This window comes from Abrus precatorius, unplaced genomic scaffold (genome assembly GCF_003935025.1).
Source record: "Abrus precatorius isolate BTA unplaced genomic scaffold, Abrus_2018 Scaffold2, whole genome shotgun sequence".
NCBI classification, from domain to species: domain Eukaryota; kingdom Viridiplantae; phylum Streptophyta; class Magnoliopsida; order Fabales; family Fabaceae; genus Abrus; species Abrus precatorius.
In genome coordinates this window covers 13,597,442-13,620,218 of record NW_020874362.1, presented here as the reverse complement: position 1 = coordinate 13,620,218, position 22,777 = coordinate 13,597,442, and the positions used below count along the sequence as shown (strand labels likewise).

At 34.6% G+C, this 22,777-nt stretch overlaps 2 non-coding genes across 2 annotated transcripts; one reads left to right on the top strand and one right to left on the bottom strand.

Moving 5' to 3' along the window:
• Nucleotides 1-1,226: 1,226 nt before the first annotated feature.
• LOC113860292 lies at nt 1,227-1,333 on the bottom strand. The gene has a single exon (XR_003503747.1). It is a non-coding gene; the product is annotated as a small nucleolar RNA R71 (small nucleolar RNA).
• A 15,768-nt stretch (nt 1,334-17,101) lies between these two features.
• On the top strand, nt 17,102-17,208 carry LOC113860422. The gene has a single exon (XR_003503875.1). It is a non-coding gene; the product is annotated as a small nucleolar RNA R71 (small nucleolar RNA).
• The last annotated feature ends 5,569 nt before the right edge of the window (nt 17,209-22,777 follow it).

Genomic DNA, 22,777 nt, shown 5'->3' with positions numbered 1-22,777 from the left:
ATGGTTTCTTCTTTTGTTATCACATAACTGTGTGTTCATTGTTCTGTTTTCTGCAAGTTCATTTTACTTTTAATTGTTCTAGTTTGCTGTTATTACATGTTACTACTCTCCTTCCAATTTCCAAAAAGCTTAAATAATTATAATTCTATGAAGTGGTATTTGAAACCTAAATTCCCTGTGGAGACGATATTTGGATCTTAAATTTACTCATTACTTGCTGCAATCCTAGTGCACTTGCTAGTGTAGATTGTGAACAACAAGTTTTTGGCGCCGTTGCCGGGGAATTTTGCATTTCAATATCATTAGTAGTAGAAAAGTAACTAGATTGAGCATTTATTTTGTTGCTTTGCTTTCAAATTGCTTTCTGCATAATTTCACTGCACCTTGTGTAGTATTCTGCATCATATTTCTGTCTGCTGCATAGAATTTTTACATCCTTGTTTATCTGCATAATTTCAGTTTTCATTATTCTTCATATTTGTAATTGCCATTCTGCATATTTTTACATGATTTTACAATTCGGTAATTGCTAGATTTAAGTTTCTATATGCTTTTACTGATAGATTTTGCATGATTTCTGTTATGCATTTCTGAATATCAATTGTAGTCTAATTTTGCTTTAATCTGATTTGTATATGCATGGTAAAAACAAGAATAAATCAATTCTGGTCTTTGATCCTGACATAGACATAACTTTGAGAAGATTGCGAAAAGAGTCTAGAGCAGAAAAAGCCATAGGGAGTGATAGTGAATTAGAAGCTGTCCATTCTCTAGAATTTCAGAGTAATCCTAGAGTGAAAAGAACATCTACACCCTTGAGACAACCAAATCCAGCAATAGAAATGGCAGAGCATAACAGAATTAGAACATTAGGGCACTATGCTATTCCTAACATGCAAGGCTTTAACTCTTCTATAATTAGGCCAACTATTCAAGCCAACCATTTTGAGATTAAACCTGCCCTACTACATTTAGTCCAACAGGATCAGTTTTCTGGAGGAAATTCTGATGATCCTAACTTACATATTTCAAATTTTCTGCTGCTATGTGACAGCATAAGAATGAATGGAGTTAGTGAAGAAGCTATCAGATTAAGACTATTTCCTTTTTCCTTGAGAGATAGAGCAAAATGTTGGTTACAAGCTCAACCACAAGGAAGCATCACAACCTGGACAGAACTTGTGAATAAGTTTCTAACTAAGTACTTCCCTCCATCCAAAGCTGCTAAGTTGAGAGGAGAAATTACATCTTTTGTGCAGCAAGAAGGAGAATCATTGTATGAAACTTGGGAAAGATACAAAGAATTACTTAGAAGGTGTCCACATCATTATATCCCAGATTTGATGCAATTGGAAACTTTTTATAATGGGATGAATGCACTAACAAGAACAATGGTTGATGCTGCTGCTAGAGGTTCATTAAATACAAAGTCCTTGGAAGAAGCTCAGAGAATTATTGAGATGATGGCATCTTCAATGTATCAGAATTCAAACTCAAGAAATCAAGGAAGAAATTCTGGTCATGAAGCTAAGGTTCTGGAATCTTTTCTTGCACAGAATCAGCTACAAAATCAAATGTTTTCAGAACAATTAGCTGCCTTAACACAACAAATCAGCAATCTGCAAACAGGGAGTATGCCTACCAGTCAGCTAAGTTGTTATTTTTGTGGAGGAAACCATGTAAATGGTGCATGTGAGGCATCCACAAGTGAACCACAAGAGCAAGTGAATTATATGAATAATTTTTAGAGACAATAGCCATCACATCCCCCTGGATTTCAATTTTCGAATAATAGAACTCAGCAGTATTCTAATTGGAATAATCAATATTCTGCTGCAAAGAATTCTAACTCAAATTTGCCTTTTTCTAATGCAGGTCCAGCAACACGACAGCCTTATTTTTAGAGGAATTCATCCACTCAACCTTAAGGAAATCAAAAATTTTCCAAGCCTATGAATGAGAGGTTGACTGAGATGGAAGAAACTATGCTGCAATTCATGAAGGTGACTCAAACAAGCTTCAAAAACCAAGAAGCTTCCATGAAGAAACTAGAAACACAAATCGGACAATTAGCTGAACAACTATCCAGCAGGGATGAAGGAAGATTTCCAAGCAATACAGTAGTCAATCCTAAAGAGCAATGTCAAGCCATAACTACAAGGAGTGGAGCTATAGTTGCAAGTCCTAAACCAGCAGAAAAGAAAGTAAATGATGCAGCAGAGAGAAAAATTGAACAAGATCTGCAACAAGGAAATTTTAAGCTATTGAAGAAAGACCATTCAGAAGAAAAAGTAGATGTTCCTATGAATTCTGAAAGGAAAACCAAAAAGCAACTCTTTGAGGAAGCTTGTAAGCCAATAGATCCAGAAAAATACAAGAGGCTGCCCTATCCTTAAAGAGTCCAAAATCCTAAACAAGAGGAACAATTTGAAAGGTTTATGAATGTCTTTAAGAAATTACAAATTAGCATTCCTTTTGCAGAAGCTTTGGAGCAAATGCCTTCATATGCAAAGTTTATGAAAGAACTACTTTCCAGAAAAAGAAAGCTAGAGCATGATAAAACAGTACCTTTGACAAAGGAGTGTAGTGCCATTCTCAAGAGAAAGCTTCCTCAAAAGTTGAAAGATCCTGGATCATTTAGCATTCCTTATGAAATAGGAAACTGCACTGTGGGAAGAGCATTGTGTGACTTGGGAGCAAGCATAAATCTGATGCCATTGGCTGTGCTGCAAAAACTTGGCATAGAGGAAGTGAAGCCCACCAACATTACACTGCAGCTAGCTGATAGATCATACACTTATCCATATGGAGTTGTTGAAGATTTATTAGTTAAAGTTGATAAGTTCATTTTTTCCTGCAGATTTAGTAATTCTGGACATGGAGGTGGATTCTAACATCCCTTTGATCCTAGGGAGACCATTTCTTGCAACCGGGAGAGCCTTAATAGATGCGCAGAAAGGTGAACTTATGCTTCGAGTTCAAGATGAGAATGTAGTGTTTAATGTGTTTGAAGCTTTAAAATATCCAATTGAAGATAGTACATGTATGAAGGTAGATATACTGGATGCTTTTATTACACAACGCCATATTAATGAAATTGATGAACTTGCTGTGTTAGAAGAAATAATATCTGCAGGGAATAACAAATCTGAACTTCTGCATGAAGAATACATCATGGAAGTGCAGCAGCAACTAGAAGCTCTGCCAATTCAAAAATCTGCAGAAAATTCAGTGAAGGAGAAGCTAGAAAAGATGATAAAGAAGAGGAAAAGCAAAAGCTAGAGCTTAAACAACTTCCTTCCCACCTGCGGTATGCATTTCTGGATGAGAAACATGAAAATTCAGTCATCATCAATAATGAACTTAAGGAAGAATAAGAGGAAAAACTGCTGAGAATTTTGAGAGAACACAAATCTGCAATTGGATGGAGTATTGCAGATCTAAAAGGTATAAATCCTTCATTTTGTAAGCACAAAATTTTATTTGAAGAGAATTTTAAGCCTATTGTGCAGCCACAAAGGAGGTTAAACCCAGCCATGAAAGAGGTAGTTAAAAAGGAGGTCATGAAGCTATTAGATGCAGGAATAATATACCTTATTTCTGACAGCAATTGGGTAAGTCCAGTCCAAGTTGTTTCAAAGAAAGGTGGTATGACAATTGTACCTAACGAAAAGAATGAACTTGTCCCTACTAGGACTGTGACTGGATGGAGAATGTGCACAGACTATAGGAAATTAAATGATGCAACCAGAAAAGACCATTTCCCACTACCATTTGCAGATCAAATGCTAGAAAGACTTGCTGGACATTCATTTTATTGTTTTCTTGATGGGTATTCAGGATACAACCAAATAGCTTTGGATCCTTTGGATCAAGAGAGAACTGCATTTACATGTCCATTTGGAGTGTTTGCATATAGGAGAATGCCATTTGGTTTGTGTAATGCCCCTGCCACTTTCCAAAGATGCATGCTTTCTATTTTTTCTGATTTGGTAGAAAACATCATAGAAGTGTTCATAGATGATTTCTCTGTTTTTTGTGATTCTTTTGATGATTGTTTAGCTAATCTATCCACTGTTTTGCAGAGATGTCAAGACACTAACCTTGTGTTGAATTAGGAGAAGTGTCATTTCATGGTACAAGAAGGCATTGTCCTTGGTCACAAAATTTCAGAGAAAGGAATGGAGGTGGACCAAGCTAAGATAGAAGTCATTAGTAAATTGCCTCCACCTATCAATGTTAAGGGAGTTAGAAGTTTTTTAGGACATGCTGGTTTTTATAGAAGATTCATAAAAGATTTTTCTAAGATTGCTAAACCCTTGAGTAATTTACTTATAAAGGATGCAGATTTCATATTTGATGATAATTGTTTGCATGCGTTTTCTGTTTTAAAAGAGAAACTGATTTCTGCACCTATTCTTGCAAAACCAGATTGGAAATTACCTTTTGAACTCATGTGTGATGCAAGTGATAGTGCAGTGGGTGCTGTGTTAGGACAGAGAAAAGATAGGAAATTACATGCTATATATTATTCAAGCAAAGTGTTAAATCCTGCACAAGTGAATTACACAACAACAGAAAAAGAACTTTTAGCTGTTGTATATGCTTTTGATAAGTTCAGATCATATTTAATGGGTTCAAAAGTGATTGTATACACTGATCATGCTGCTCTTAAATATCTTTTCACAAAACAGGATGCAAAGCCCAGATTATTAAGATGGATCCTACTCCCCCCAAAAATTTGAGCTAGAGATCAAAGACAAGAAAGGGAAAGAAAACAGTGTTGCTGACCACCTATCCAGATTACCTTTGGAGAGTTCAACCACTGAATCATTGGAAATAAATGAAGAATTTCCAGATGAAAAACTGTTTGCAGTTGATAACATGCCTTGGTTTGCTGACATTGCAAATTTTAAAGCCACTCAATTCATTCCAAAGAGGTTTACTTGGCAGCAAAAGAAGAAGTTCTTACATGACAGCAAATTCTATGTGTGGGAAGACCCATACCTGTTCAAAATTAGAGTAGATGGGTTACTTAGAAGATGCATTCCACAAAGTGAGCAAGCTGAGATACTATGGCATTGTCATAATTCAGAATATGGAGGCCACCATGCAAGTTCAAGGACTGCTGCAAAAGTTTTGCAAGCAGGTTTCTTTTGGCCTACACTCTTCAAAGATGCCAAGAAGTATGTGGAAAACTATGACAAATGTCAAAGAACTAGAAATATCTCAAGAAGACATGAGCTGCCATTAACCAACATCTTAGAAGTGGAACTATTTGATGTATGGGGGATTGATTTCATGGGACCATTTCCCCCATCATTCTCACACGAATACATTATAGTGGCAGTGGATTATGTGTCTAAATGGGTAGAAGCAATTCCCACCAGATCAAATGATGCAAAGGTAGTGATTTCTTTTATAAGAAAGAACATTTTTTCAAGATTTGGTGTGCCTAGAGTGCTGATAAGTGATGGAGGTACTCATTTCTGCAACAAGTATCTTGAAGCTGTATTAATGAAATATGGTGTGAAGCATAAGGTTGCTACTCCATACCATCCACAAACAAGTGGAAAAGTGGAGGTCTCAAATAGAGAAATCAAGCAAATTCTAGAGAAAGTAGTAAACAGCTCAAGAAAGGATTGGTCAAAGAGGCTGGATGATTCACTATGGGCATATAGAACTGCTTTTAAAACTCCAATTGGTATGTCTCCATATCAATTAGAATTTAGAAAGGCCTGTCACCTACCTCTAGAGCTGGAACATAAAGCATAGTGGACTACAAAATGGCTTAACTTTGATCTGTCAAGTGCTGGAAGGAAGAGAGTTATGCAGCTGCATGAATTGGAGGAATTCAGACAGCAAGCATATGAGAATGCAAAGTTGTACAAAGAAAGAACCAAGAGAATCCATGACAAGTTCATTCTGCAAAAAGATTTCAGACCTGGCCAGCAAGTGCTGCTATTCAATTCAAGATTAAAATTGTTTCCAGGGAAATTGAAATCTAGATGGTTTGGACCATTTTTAATAAAGGAGACCTCTCCCTTTGGAGCAATTCTTATAGAAGATCAGAAAACAGGGAGGGAATTGAAGGTCAATGGCCAAAGATTGAAGGTCTATCATGGAGAAGAGTTTGCAAGAAACATATCATGCTTGAAATTGGTTCCTCTTGAGTGAGGAACAACTAATGTCAAGCTAGTGACATTAAAGAAACGCTTTGTGAGAGGCAACTCACATTTCTAACCCAGTTTAAGCTTTCTATAGTGTTTTTAGAATTTTGCATATTAATGTTCTGTAAATTTCTGATATTCTGCGAAAATTCTGCAAAAATACTGCTGAATCTGATTTTCTGAGGTGCATTTGGAGGCTTAATCTGAGAATTGGTGAGGTGAATGTGTAGTTAAGAGTTTAAGATTCTGCATAATCTGATTTTACCAATTTTTGGAAGTTTCTGCATAATGTATATGGATATACTGCTGAATATGATTTTCTGAGGCACAATTGAGATACTTAAATTGAGATTCAATGTTTAGAGTGTGTATTTGATGGATTCGAAAGTGAAAATTGAATTTATTGAGGTTTTAGAGGTATTTGATTAATGAGATGAGTCACTATTTTGCAGAAAATGAGATACGCAGAGAGTTCAGTTTGGAGGATCCATGCTGGAACAATCACTTTTTCTGATAAAAGTGATCACGTAGAGACAGATGGGAAAACTAGCTCTTTGGATCATTCCCTTTTATTGGCAAAAGTGACTACGCATGATGAATCTATATTTTTACTGATATTTTAGCATAATTCTAGCTCATTTAATAAGGAAAATATATGAAGAAAGCAGAAAAACTCAGAAAAAGAGAATGATTGAAAGTTTTATTTCAATTTGTAGTTATTTTCGCATTTGTAGAATTTATGCTTAGTTCTTAAGGAATTTATCTTGTTTTTGAAGGAATAATCTGAGCAAAAGTCATGGAAATGGATTATCAATGGAAAGGAAGAGGAAGAATGGCAATGTTGGACTCCAAAATACAAGAATTATGGGATGCAGGCTGGGCGTGATCACTATTGTTAGTGAAAATGATCATTCCACAGCCTAAATGAGAAGAGGAGCCTGTGCGTAATCACTTTTATTTACAAGAGTGAGCGTTGCCAGTGTGCGTTATCACTTTCGCCAACGAAAGTGAACGTTCCAGAGAGACTTCATTCCTGATGAGCTGCGCGTTGTCACTTTCGCCAACGAAAGTGAGCGTTCCAGAGGCACTTGTATCAGGACAATTTGCGCGTGGTTACTATTACTCACGAACCCTCGACCTCCTGCGTTGCCACTCTTATGAATTAAAGTGAATGTTCCAGAGAAGCCTTCAACTCTGCAAGTTGCGCGTGGTTACTCTTGCTCTTGAAAGTGAACATGCGCACTACATAAAGCTTCTGCGTGGTTACTCTTGTGAAGAAAAGTGACAACGCGCAGAACTGGGGTTTCTATAAATACATGATTAAAGCGCGAAACTAGGGGTCTTTTGCTCATTTTCTGTTTTGTTAGTTAGATTCTCGTTGAGAGAGAGTGGAGAGAAGATTGGGGTCGAAGCTTGAAGCTCTAAGAAGAGGGATCGGATTGGAGGTCGTGGCCATGGCTGCTCTGCATTCTTCTTCATCTTCTTCTTCTTCTTTCTCTGTTTTTGTTGCAATGTGTGCTTAATTTCCCATAGTTAGGGGTTTATGGAACTCGAATTGATGTATTGATTCGACTCTATCTTCTGAACTTTAAGTTCTTGGATTAATTGAGTTGTTAATTCTGCTTTTCATACAATCTTTGAATGGAAATTCATTTGATTAATCAAAGAGGAATCTTTACCAATGGGAATTGGATTGTTTGCTCCGATCTGAATTGGCAACCAGAGTTTAGGGATTTCTTAGGGATAAGGAGACCTAATTCTGCAATCTTATAGTTCTAATTCTTAATGCAACCTGAAATTGAATCTCACCTAAGGGATTAGGGAGGTTTAGTGGATTGTTAGGGTCAATGAGTTAAGGAATTAACCTTTGGCTAGGTATATGTGAAACTGATTGTCAATTATTCAATTGCTTGAATGTTCAGAGGATTTAATTGGATTGATATTGATATTCTTGTGAAGTAAATTCCTAACTATCCTTCATTGCTATTTCATTTCATCACAAATCTTATACTCTGTTTTTCTGCAAGTTCTTTACTTTTGATTGCTCTGATTATTGCTTTTATATGATACAACTCTCTTCCCAAATTCGTATGGCTCAAATGGTTATTTTTCTGTGAAGTGATAATTGAGTTCCTAATTCCCTGTGGAGACGATACTCGGATCTTAAATTTACTCATTACTTGCTGCAATCCTAGTGCACTTGCTAGTCTTTAGATTGCAAACAACAATGCACAGGTAAGTAAACTTCCAATATTTCTGCGTTAGTACTTTTATTAAAAAAAAAGTTATCACTTTGTTGCGTGTTATCACTTTGCTCAGCAATAGTGATAACGCGCGCCTCACTCTGAAAAATTCACTCTCTGGAACATTCACTCTTTCGAATAATAGTGATTACGCTGGGAATAATTAATTTTACAACGTTCATTTTTGTTTAAAAATAATTGTCACGGGCCAGCGTAACCATATATAATCCCTAAGCTGGGCACGCACACACACTTTTCATGCTTGAAACTTCATCTCTGTCTAAGCTTTCTCTGCAAATCTCACTCTCTGTGTGCGTCGACCTAGAATCAACTAGCATTTCTCATTCAATACTACATCTTCCTGCAAGGTACACTTACTCTCATTCCTTTGTAACTGTAGCTAGGGTTTTCTTCGTTTAAAAATTTGGAAAAATGTAGGATGGGGTACTGAGGCACTGTAGGAACAATACACTGAAGAAGTCTTCCTTGTCATTTATTGAGAATTCGAATCTGCATTATACATATTTAAATAAAAGTTCTGCAGAAATTGGGATGACCTAAAAAGAATTCAGTGAAAACGTTTGAACTAAGACTGTTGAATGAGATTAACTGCAACCATACACTGCATGTAATGCAATCGAATGTTAGGAAAATACCAGGACAAGTAATTCTGCATTACTTTGATAGAATAACTTTTTGCTGAGAATGATTGGGTTGCAAAATATGTTTGAAAATTGGTTGAAACTTGAAAATATTGCTCTGCGCTACCCTAATTTTTAATGATAGTGAACACATCCTGAATTTTCAGCTTAGGAGTATCTAAAATTCTCTGAATATGATGGATTAATGTTGAGCATTTATTCTGTGCATCTGTATAATACATGTTTTGATAGCAGACTTAAATTCATCACACTCTGAAGCTAATTGGTTCAAAATAGAATGAATAATACTCTAAATAGTTGTTCTCTGTCATGTATGTTAGTTTGATGGAAGGGTTGAAATCACATTGCATTATATGAACCACATCTCTGCAGAATCTGAACTGATAGCAACAGAATTTTCTGAAACTATGGAATTGGAAATTAGAATGCATAACTATGCTGAAATTGAGATTAGACATTAAATTAGGGATATCTGAAGTGCATATTTGATTGCAAAATGAATACAACTTAGGAATTTTTGCTGTCAGCACAAAATTAGTTTGAAATTTTGGTTAAGGCATGTAATTATCTTTCTGCGTTACCCTGATAGTTGATAAGAGTGTGCACTCTGAAATTCTACTGTTAGATTTTGCATGTTTTGACTAAGTTGTGTAATTGGGTGTTAGTATTTGAATATGAATGATATTATTAGCAGATTGCATGATGAGAAGTATTAGAAAATTTAAATTTCTGCAAACTGCTTGATTGAATTTTCTGCAGTATAGGATTATTCTTTGATTCTAAAATTTTAAACTGACAATTACTCCTTTCTTGCAGAAAATTACAAAATGGTTAGGACTTCATTCAACACACCTGTAGGTCCTCCTAAGAAGAAGCAAGTTGCATCTTCTACCACTCCTAAGAAGAAGCGAGCTGCATCTTCCACAACCCCAACAAGAAGATCCAGCCGAAATCTCCTAGCTACAGCATCAAAGAGGGCCAGAACTGATGGTGTCTCAAGTTCTTCACCTATTCAGATCTTTGAACCCTCACCTCAGACAAGATCATCTGCACCTACATCTGAACTTTAACCTTCTCCACCACCTTCACCAAGATCTCCTGCACCTGCACCTTCACCTACACCATCACCCCCACCAAGAACAGCTGCACCCTCAGGATCCTCACCACTTGCCACACATGATCCAAGATTCAGAAGTTTGGCTCATGACAACTTTTTCAGAGCCAACATTCTAAGAAGAAAAATTGTTCTTGACAGAGCATTCCAAATAGCTGGGAACAATTACCCTGAATTCAAGGAGGAAATCCAGAAAAGAGGCTGGGAATTTTTCTGTGCAACGGCTGGCCTGGGTTGGAGGGAAATCACTCAGGAATTCTATGCCAATGCCATGCAGTTTAAAGGAAAAGGAATCCCTAAGTTCAGCTCCATGGTCAAGGGCATGAGAATTGACTTCTCACCAGCAAATATCAACAGGGTGCTGGAAATTAATTCTGCACAACATGCTGCACAGCTGGACTTCAAAACATTTAAGGAAAGTCCAGATATTGATTTTGTGCAAATTCTGTAAAGGATTTGGAAACCAGGCACCACATAGGAGCTCAACCAATCTAAGAAGCCAAAGCATATTGTCACCAAGAATCTTCTGCCCTTTGCCAAAGTATGGAGCATGTTTATCTTAATTCTTTCATGCCTGTCAAACATAGCTCCACACTAGCTGTGAAGAGGGCTGCTCTGCTTTTTGCCATAGTCTTCGACATCTTCATAGATGTGGGAGAAGTAATAAGTGAATGTATTTTGGGAATACTTAAGACAAAAAGGGATTCATTAGCCTTCCCTAAGTAATTACATTACTTTGTGAAGACGCAGGAGTAGAGTTTGGTGATTATCAAGAGAAAATCAGAGCTGCACCATCCATTTCTACAGCTCTGATCAAAGAGATTTATGCAACTGTCTCCTGCACCTCTGCAGCCCCAATTCCTTCACAAATCAAGAAAGAGAAACCAATGATGATGAAGGACACTCTGAAGCAGCTAGCTGAAGGGCAGAATCAATTGGCTGAAAGACAGACTGAGTTGCACAATAGCCTCAAAGCTGGAGTCATGTTAATGGAATGTATTATGCTGAATATTGGTCAGAAATTGGGAATGACCAAAGAAGAAATGTATCATACTACAGACTTGGCAGAGAATGCCCAGTGCCTTCGTTCTTCTTTTTTCAAGAATATGCCAATATACAGAACCCACTTTCCTCAGCCACCATTTGAAGAGGTAGTGGAAGAAGAAGAAGAAGAAGAAGAAGAAGAAGAAGGTTCTGATGAGGAAAGCTCAGAAGAAGAAGATGCAGCAGAAGATTAGTTTAGGAATTTATTTTCTGTTATTAGGATTTTGTAAATTTCTGTAGTTTTAAACTTTTTGGGTTGTAATCACTATTTGGTACAATTTGGTTTAATTTTCACTTACCTGTTTTGCAATTATATTAGCTTCCTAACTAATCACCTTTCTCTTGCTGCGAATTGATGGAATTCTGGTGTTTTTGTGTAGAGAATATCACACACACAACACTCACACACATTGGATGGTGACTCTTGCACAAGCTGCCATGAAAGGGGGGTTTTCATTCTCTACCTCTTATTCATGTGTAGCCTCACATTACACTGAATTGTTTTTGAAAAATACTAAATACTAGAATAAATAATAAACTGCTGGCTGTGAATTCTGTGTGAATTTCTTTTTAAGTTATTTTTCCCATTCTCAAAATGAGATCACACTTGTATTTCAAAAATGAGGCAGTTGCCACTAGGTGCATTTATTTCTAAAAAGTGCATTGTGTTTTCATTAATCCACATGATCACTTATAAATGCCTAGTGAGACTTGAGCTGCCTATTTCTTTTTCTTGTGTGATTAATCAGATTTTACTGCATTCTCTAGAACTTGCCCTTGTTCTTAATTGAATATGCATGTTACAGTTCTCACACACATGATAGAGGCCATGTTTGATATACTTAGTTAGGCTAAAATGCCTTCCCTTATGATTAATTGCCCTAGTTTACCCCTTTGAGCTTAATATTCCCTTTTCTTGAGTTAACTTCATTACATGCCTTGCTGAAAAACCAATTTTACCATTCAAATTGATCAAAGGCATTGTGAGTTTAATCAAGAATGAGTTTTAAAACTAAGTTTGGGTAGCATCCATTTATGTTGCTTAAGGACAAGCAAATTTTTAAGTTTGGGGTAGGGGAATAGCAAGATATCTAAGTTTGAGTTCAAAAAGTCAGAACGAAAGAACAAAAGTGCTGCAGAAAAATGAAAAATTATACAGCAAAACTGTGAAAAGAGTAAAACATGAGTTCAAAAACAGAATCTGAGTTGAAAAGAGCAAAATGAAGATCAAAAAGAAGAAATTCGCAGTAAACTGTTGCAGAGAAAAAGAAAAAAAAAGAAATTCAAGGAAAAAAAAAGAGTAAATGGAAGTAAGAGAAGAAAAAGGAAAATGAAAATTCTGCTGCACAAAAACAATCAATTTGCTGCATAATTGAGGGATTTAATGTGAATTGATGCTAAACCAGACTAGTTTTAAAGTCATTCACTCAAAATGCTTCTGATCTTTTGAAATTGCAACTTGTTTCTTATTTTGTTCAGTATCTACGTTAACCTAAGCCCTGTTATAAACTGTAAAAAGTCCTCTTGATGTGTGATTGGCTGTACTAAGCAGAGGAGATGGAGAAATTGGGCAAGCATATGGTAGAGTATAGCTGAATTGATGATTAAAGAGAGAAAACAGTACCTTAACACTGTTGAGAAATGAGGGAAACATTGTCCAGTGAGAAGTGATCATGATTTTAATGTTTCTCACATGAACTTGGCTGATTCACTTAGATAGCAATTCTTGCTTAAAATGTGATGAATGCATTGTGATTGCAATGATGAGTAATTGGATGAACATCTTGATTGAAAATTTTGCAGAAAACACAGAATTGGAAATTAAAAAATCTGAGAAAAGCAGTTTGCTAATTGTTTTTGAAAAGTGAAAGAATTACCCTTGGTTTAGTTTGATTTGCTTGAGGACAAGCAAAAATTCAAGTTTGGGGTAGTGATGAATCCATATTTTGACTGATATTTTAGCATAATTCTAACACATTTGATAAGAAAAATATATAAAGAAAGCAAAAAAACCTAGAAAAAGAGAAGGAATTGAAGTTTGTTTAAATTTGTAGTTATTTTAGCAATTGTGAAATTTTTGCTTAGGATTAAGTTTTTAATCTTGTTTTTGAAGGAATAAATTGAGCAAGGATCATATCCATGGACGTTTGATGACAAGGAAGAGGAAAGAAGCAAGTCTGGACTCCAAAAACACAAGAATAAGAAATTGCAGACTGGGCGTGATCACTATTGTCAGTGAAAGTGATCACTTCAGAGCTCGAAGAAGAAGGAAAGCTCTGCGTAACCACTTTTATCATTAAAAGTGATAGTTCCAGAAAGGCAAAATATCAAGAAAGCTCTGCGTAACCACTATTGTCATCAAAAGTGGCCGTTCCAGAGAGTCTTCAACTTGGCGAGTTGCGCATAGTCACTTTTATCAGCAATAGTGATAACGCGCAACTACCTTGGCTCTGCGTTGTCACTTTTATCATCAAGAGTGATAGTTCCAGAGAGCTCTCAATATCAGGAAAATGCGCGTGGCCACTATTTCTGGGAAAAGTGTTAATGCACAACCAAAAACTCTCTGCGTAACTACTATTTCTCATAAAAGTGATGACGTGAAAATCTGGAAAATTTTATAAATACCAGAAACGATCCTGAAATGGGGGATTCTATTCATTTTCAGTTTTTTTAGTTAGCTTCTTGTTAGAGGAAGTGAGAGAGAGGAGTGGGGATTCGAATCTTGGAGCTTCACGAAAAGGAATTGGAGTGGAGCAAGCTTCCATGGCATTTCTGAGTTTCTTCTTCTCTTCTTCTCTTTCTTTTCTTTTCTCTGCTGCCATGGCTGTGTAATTCGTTCATAGTTAGGGATTGTAGATCTGAAACGAACATGTTGAATTGATTTGGATCTGAATTTCAAGCTTTAGAATAGATTGAGTGATTGATTCTGAACTTCACATGGAAATTGAATGGAAATTTGATTAACTAAATTCAGAGGAACTCTTGTCAATGGAAATTGAATTTGTTCTTTAGATCTGAACCAATCACCGAGATTATAGTTTTCTTAGGGATAAGGAACTTTGATCTTGCAATCTTTTGGTTTCTTACACTTAAAGCAATATTGAATTGAATCAGATCTAAGGAATTAGAATGGTTTAATTGAATGTTAGGTTCACTGAGTTAAGGAATTAACCTCTGAATAATACAATGTGAAACTGATTGTCATTCTTTCCAATTGCTTGTTAATTCAGAACTTTATTGATTAAACATTGGAGTTTTGGTGAAGCAATTCCCTAGCTATGGTTTCTTCCTCTGTTATCACATAACTGTGTGTTCATTTTTCTGTTTTCTGCAAGTTCATTTTACTTTTAATTGTTCTAGTTTGCTGTTATTACATGTTACTACTCTCCTTCCAATTTCGAAAAAGCTTAAATGGTTATAATTCTATGAAGTGGTATTTGAAACCTAAATTCTCTGTGGAGACGATATTTGGATCTTAAATTTACTCATTACTTGCTGCAATCCTAGTGCACTTGCTAGTGTAGATTATGAACAACAGGTACAACTGTCATACCACCTTTCTTTGGAACAACTTGGACTGGACTCACCCAATTGCTGTCAGAAATAGGGTATATTATTCTTGCATCTAACAGCTTCATGACCTCCTTTTTAACTACCTCTTTCATGGCTGGGTTTTACCTCCTTTGTGGTTGCATAACAGGCTTAAAATTCTCTTCAAATAAAATTCTGTGCTTACAAAATGAGGGATTTATACCTTTCAGATCTGCAATACTCCATCCAATTGCAGATTTGTGTTCTCTTAAAATTCTCAGCAGTTTTTCCTCTTGTTCTTCCTTAAGTTCATTATTAATGATGACTGGATTTTCATGTTTCTCATCCAGAAATGCATACCACAAGTCGGAAGGAAGTTGTTTCAACTCTATCTTTTGCTTTTCCTCTTCTTTATCATCCTTTTCCAGCTTCTCCTTCACTGAATTTTCTGCAGATTTTTGAATTGGCAAAGCTTCCAATTGCTGCTGCACTTCCATGATGTATTCTTCATGGAGAAGTTCAGATTTGTTATTCCCTGCAGATATTATTTCTTCTAACACAGCAAGTTCATCAATTTCATTAATATGGTTTTGTGTAATAAAAGCATCCAGTATATCTACCTTCATACATGTACTATCTTCAATTGGATATTTTAAAGCTTCAAACACATTAAACACTACCTTCTTATCTTGAACTCGAAGCATAAGTTCACCTTTCTGCACATTTATTAAGGCTCTCCCAGTTGCAAGAAATGGCCTTCCTAGGATCAAAGGAATGTTAGAATTCACTTCCATGTCCAGAATTACAAAATCTGCAGGAAAAATGAACTTATCAACTTTAACTAATAAATCTTCAACAACTCCATATGGATAAGTGTATGATCTATCAGCTAGCTGCAGTGTAATGTTGGTGGGCTTCACTTCCTCTATGCCAAGTTTCTGCAGAACAGCCAATGACATCAGATTTATGCTTGCTCCCAAGTCACACAATGCTCTTCCCACAGTGCAGTTTACTATTTCACAAGGAATGCTAAATGATCCAGGATCTTTCAGCTTTTGAGGAAGTTTTCTCTTAAGAATGGCACTGCACTCCTCTGTCAAAGGTACTATTTTATCATGCTTTAGCTTCCTTTTTCTGGAAAGTAGTTCTTTCATAAACTTTGCATATGAAGGCATTTGCTCCAAAGCTTCTGCGAAAGGAATGTTAATTTGTAATTTCTTAAAGACATTCATAAACCTTTCAAATTGTTCCTCTTGTTTAGGATTTTGGACTCTTTAAGGATAGGGCAGCCTCTTGTATTTTTCTAGATCTATTGGCTTACAAGCTTCCTCAAAGAGTTGCTTTTTGGTTTTCCTCTCAGGATTCATAGGAACATCTACTTTTTCTTCTGAATGGTCTTTCTTCAATAGCTTAAAATTTCCTTGTTGCAGATCTTGTTTAATTTTTCTCTTTGCTGCATCATTTACTTTCTTTTCTGCTGGTTTAGGACTTGCAACTAAAGCTCCACTTCTTGTAGTTATGGCTTGACATTGCTCTTTAGGATTGATTAATGTATTGCTTGGAAATCTTCCTTAATCCCTGCTGGATAGTTGTTCAGCTAATTGTTCGATTTGTGTTTCTAGTTTCTTCATGGAAGCTTCTTGGTTCTTGAAGCTTGTTTGAGTCACCTTCATAAATTGCAACATAGTTTCTTCCATCTCAGTCAACCTCTCATTCATAAGCTTGGAAAATTTCTGATTTCCTTGAGGTTGAGTGGATGAATTCCTCTGAAAATAAGGTTGTTGGGTTGCTGGACCTGCATTAGAAAAAGGTAAATTTGAGTTAGAATTCTTTGCAGCAGAATATTGATTATTCCAATTAGAATACTGCTGAGTTCTATTATTCAAAAATTGAAATCCAGGGGGATATGATGGTTGTTGTCTCTGAAAATTATTCATATAATTCACTTGCTCTTGTGGTTCACTTGTAGATGCCTCGCATGCACCATTTACATGGTTTCCTCCACAAAAATCACAACTTAGCTGACTGGTAGGCATACTCCCTATTTGCAGATTGCTGATTTGTTGTGTTAAGGCAGCTAATTGTTCTGAAAACATTTGATTTTGTAGCTGATTCTGTGCAAGAAAAGATTCCAGAACCTTAGCTTCATGACCAGAGTTTCTTCCTTGATTTCTTGAGTTTGAATTCTGATACATTGAAGATGTCATCATCTCAATAATTCTCTGAGCTTCTTCCAAAGACTTTGTATTTAATGAACCTCCAGCAGCAGCATCAACCATTGTTCTTATTGCTGCATTTATCCCATTATAAAAAGTTTTCAATTGCATCTAATCTGGGATACAATGATGTGGACACATTCTAAGTAATTCTTTGTATCTTTCCAAAGCTTTATACAATGATTCTCCTTCTTGCTACACAAATGATGTAATTTCTCCTCTCAACTTAGCAGCTTTGGATGGAGGGAAGTACTTAGTTAGAAACTTATTCACAAGTTCTGTCTAGGTTGTGATGCTTCCTTGTGGTTGAGCTTGTAACTAGCATTTTGTTCTATCTCTCAAGGAAAAAGGAAATAGTCTCAATCTGATAGCTTCTTCACTAACTCCATTCATTCTTATGGTGTCACATAGCTGCAAAAAATTTGAAATATGGAGGTTAGGATCATCAGAATTTCCTCCAAGAAACTGATCCTGTTGGACTAAATGTAGTAGGGCAGGTTTAATCTCAAAATAGTTGGCCTAATTATAGAAGAGTTAAAACCTTGCATGTTAGGAATAGCATAGTCCCCCTAATGTTCTAATTCTATTTTGCTCTGCCATTTCTATTGCTGGATTTGGTTGTCTCAAAGGTGTAGGTGTTCTTTTCACTCTAGGATTACTCTAAAATTCTAGAGAATTGACAGCTTCTAATTCACTATCACTCCCTATGACTTTTTCTGTTCTAGACTATTTTCTCAATCTTCTCAAAGTTATGTCTATGTCAAGATCAAAGACCAGAATTGATTTATTCTTGTTTTTACAACGCATATACAAATCAGATTAAAACAAAATTAGATACAATCAATATTCAGAAATGCACAACAGAAATCATGCAAAATCTATCAGTAAAAGCATATAGAAACTTAAATCTAGCAGTTGCAGAATTGTAAAATCATGTAAAAATATGCAGAATGACAATTACAAACATGAAGAACAATGAAAACCGAAATTATGCAGATAAAAAAAAAAGATGTAAAAACTCTATTCAGCAGACAGCAATATTATGCAGAATACAATACAAGGTGCAGTAAAATTATGCAGAAAGTAATTTGAAAGCAAAGCAATAAAATAAATGCTCAATCTAGTTACCTTTCTACTACTAATGATATTGAATGGCAAAATTCCCTGGCAACGGCGCCAAAAACTTGTTGTTCGCAATCTAACACTAGCAAGTGCACTAGGATTGCACCAAGTGATGAGTAAATTTAAGATCAGAATATCGTCTCCACAGGGAATTTAGGTTTCAAGTACCACTTCACAGAATTATAACCATTTGAGCCATACGAATTTTGGAATGAGATTTATAACATATAACAGCAGTAAACCAAAGCAATTAAAACAAAGAACTTGCAGAAAAACAAAGTATGTAATGAAATGAGATAGGAATGAAGAATAGTTAGGAATTTACTTCACAAGAATATCAGTATTAATTCAATTATGCCTTTGAACATTCAAGAACTTGGTTAATTGACAATCAGTTTTGCATAGCAATAGCCAAAGGTTAATTCCTTAACTCATTGACCCTAACAAGCAACTAAACCACCCTAATCCCTTAGGTGAAGTTCTATTCCAAGTTGCATTAAGACTTAAAACCTTAAGATTGCAGAATTAGGTCTCCTTATCCCTAAGAAATCCCCAAATTCTGATTGTTAACTCAGATCGGAGAAGCAAATCCAACTTCCATTGGTAATTGTTCCTCTAAGATGAATCAAACGAATTTCCATTCATAGATTGCAAGAAAAATAGAATTCACAATTCAATTAATTCAAGAACTCAAAATTCAGAAGTAAAAGTCAAATTAATACATCAATTCGAGTTCCATAAACCCCTAACTACAAGAAAACTACTCAGACATGGGAGAAGAGAAAAAGAAAGAAGAAGAAGAAGAAAAAAAAAAACTCCAAGAAGCCATAGTCGAAAGCTCCAATCCGATTTCTCTTTGTGGAAGCTTCAAGATTTGACCCCAATCTTCTCTCTCAGGCTCTCTCAACGAGATCTAATAGAAAAATGGAAAAATAAAACTGAACTCTGAAAAATCTACACGTTTCTGTTATTTATAGAATTTCCCAGATTTGCGCATTATCACTTTTATGAGAAATAGTAGCCACGCAGGCGTTAACACTTTTATGAGAAAAAGTGACCATGCGCAACTTTCTTGATATTGAAAGCTCTCTGGAACTATCACTCTTGCTGATAAAAGTGACTACGCAGAGTTCAAGTGGTTGTGCATGATCACTCTTATGAATAAAAGTGATTACGCACAACTCGCCAGGTTGAAGGCTCTCTGGAACGTTCACTTTCGTTGATAATAGTGATCACACAGAGCTTTTTCTGATATTTGCCTCTCTGGAACGCTCACTTTTACTGATAAAAGTGATAACGCCCAACATGTTGAGTCTGAGACTTCACAGGATCTCTCACTTTTCCTAGCAGAAGTGATAACGCCCAAGCTTTCTTCTTCTTTGAACTCTGGAGTGATCACTTTTACTGACAATAGTGATCACGCCCAGTCTACACTTTCTTGGTCTTGTGTTTTTGGAGTCCAGACTTGCTTCTTTCTTCTTTGTTGTCTTCAAGCCTCCATTTCCATGATCCTTGCTCAATTTATTCCTTCAAAAACAAGATTAAAAACTTAATTTCTAAGCAAAATTTCTACAATTGCTAAAATAACTACATATGTAAACAAACTTCAATTCCTTCTCTTTTTTATGAGTTTTTCTACTTTCTTCATATATTTTTCTTATTAATTATGTTAGAATTATGCTAAAATATCAGTAAAAATATGGATTCATCAAATAGTGAACTACTACATCACGGAATCTTCAAGAATTTCAATTCCTAATTTGTTAAATGTCAAAATGGTAGATGAGAGAATATCAACTCAACATTTATTAACTAGCACATAAATTAAAAAATGTTCTAATTTGATTGATAATAATTTTAAAATTAAGTATAAAAATGTATTTGCAATAATTTAATTAAAAATATTATTTTTAATGATTTTGTCTTACTAAAATTTTAATAAAATAGATATAAAATTTTAAGATTTTGTTTATCTAAGAGAAAAGAAAACTTATGTGATGTTTATCTAAGAGAGTTTTTAGATGAAGAAGGGAAGGTCATAAACCTTCCAAAATGTTCCTAATTTCATATTTTTTTTAGTTTTTTTAAATTCAAAAATTTTGTAATAAACCTTGTTTCTTCTCTCTTCTTTTTTCCCTAAACCTTCCAAAATGTTCCTAATCTCATATTTTTTAGTTTTTCTAAATTCAAAATTTTTGTATTAAACCTTGTTTCTCTTCCTTTCTTTTTTCTCCTTTACCTTTCAAACTATTTCATTCTTTCTCCCTCCAAACTCCCAAACAAAATTTAAAATAAAAAAGTCAACATTTATTGAAACTCCTTTTATCCAACCTGATGATCCTAAACCTTCCAAAATGTTCCTAGTCTCACATTTTCTTTTAGTTTTTCTAAATTTAAAAATTGTGTATTAAACCTTGTTTTTCCCCCCTTCTTTTTTTCCCTTTACCTTTCAAACCATTTCATTCTTTCTCCTCCAAACTCCTAAACAAAACTTAAAATAAAAAGTCAACATTTATTGAAACTCTTTTTATCCAACTGATGACTTTTCGATAAGGAACATTTTTAACAAAATGAATATGAAAGACATATAAAATCATAGATTAATTATCTTCTGTGTTGAAGGATTGTTTTTGTCAAATCAAGCAAACTAGAGATAGAAAACAACTTGCCTCCAAACAATCCATGGAAATTAGTCAATCCTTGCATATAACTAAAACTCTTTTACGAAAGTTTATATTATAAATTTATTTATAAGTTTTATCAAAATAAATGTTGCAAATCATTCTTAAAAGTATTGTGATTCATTGATCCTTGAATTAGATAATGAAACTACTTTTCCATAATTAGAAGAACACAAAAATCTAGAGTTAAGGGAATAGGGGAAGAAGCAAAAAGGAAAATTAAAATTGAATCTAAATCTATCAATATGTCTCTATCTATATTTTCCCTCTCTCCTTTTAACAGGTTCAAAATTTAAAATAGAAGATAATCAAAATTGTAATCCTAATAATAAGTTATTTTATAAAAATAAATTCCAAAACAAGATTGCGCCAAATTTGTAAGATATCTTAATCTAAGGAAAGATATATCATAAATGGTAACCACCTAATCTCATAGAATTAAATTGTAACTTGCTCCTTTATTTTGGCCCAGAATCTGCATTAAGTTGGCTTCATGGTCTGAAAATAAACTAGATTCCTAGATGTTAGCTTTCAAATGTCACTAGAATAATTTCAATTGGATATTTGTGAAATGAGATATGACTCAAACAATGTACACTAGTTAGAATCTACGCTTTCCTCCTTTTCTTTTGGTTTAGGCCTAGTTTTGGCTTTAGAAGTTGGGAATCAACCTCTTAATTCTCCATGAGAATTGTAGGCTCATCTCTTAACTTTCCTACAAAACAAGAATTACATTAAAATAAGGTCTAGAGTTCAAGTTATAACCCAAATAATAAATAGTGTCAGAATATGCGTTATGATGAAATAAATGAATTAAGACTTAACTAAGACTCAAAAGCAAAAGTAATCTAAATCAATTCAATTAAGCACAAAAAAAAAGGTTAATGTACCAAATATGAAGGGAAATATAATATTATTTTAATGTTTACCACTATCAATAATTTCAATATGTCTCCTATAGTCATGGTAGATGTAGTTAGGGCTGAAGTCTCTTTTTTCTTATATTGTGCAATGACATATATGGGTTTATATTACCATCCTCCTCGTGGTAAGTTTAAGGAGTAGAGAGGGACGAGTTGTTTAGGAAAATACTATGTACATTATGTATGCTATAAGATATTTTGTAGACGTTTATTTTCTCTTATTCTATATTATATTTATATAATTAAGAGAATTAGAAGGTCTATAAAATATTGTGCACTCTAAAAACATGTTAATATATAATATTAGCGTGTTTGCATGTAGAAAGAAAGTAATTATTAGTCTGTGAATTTTAGATATACAACATATGATTTATATCAAGGTAATTAACATGGAATAATTAGTGATAAAGAGATAGAATTATTAAATTAAGTAACAGAGGTGTCTCAATTAAGTGATATCAAAGCGGTTTGGTTTAATTAGACTTTTGGGTTAGGACTTTATGTAAATCTAGTGAAAGAAGTAACATTCATCCAAAGAACTAATGTGGTATGGGATACATTAGATCTTAGTTGGCAAAAGGTAAAGTAGTATAGGATACTTTATATCTTATCAAGAATTATAAGTCGTTCTTAGAATATGCCAAGGTACACCTTAAGAGAACAATTGGATCTAGCAAGACTAAAAAGTTATTAGGAATTGTGAATTGGTAAACTTATTATAATTTTCTGCTAATCTATTTTTTTAAAGTTGAATGTTAGGAATGAGGCAAACATTTTAAAATTCTTACAAGTAAAAATTTCTAACTTTTGAATTTTTACTCTAATTAATAGTTAAAAATTCTCTAGAGCTTATTAAAACCAAACTCCTCATTTGTGCTTCTTTGTCCTCGTGAGCAAGTAGTTCATCAAAGAATCATCATTGTTTTCATCAAGAACAATTAAGAATCGTACATTTCAGCAATATAAAAGTATTTCACACACTTTAATTTCTTGATCGAAGTTATATATTGATGAATATGATTGTAAACTACTTTGCATAAAACAAATAGTATTTTGTAATGATTAAGGAAA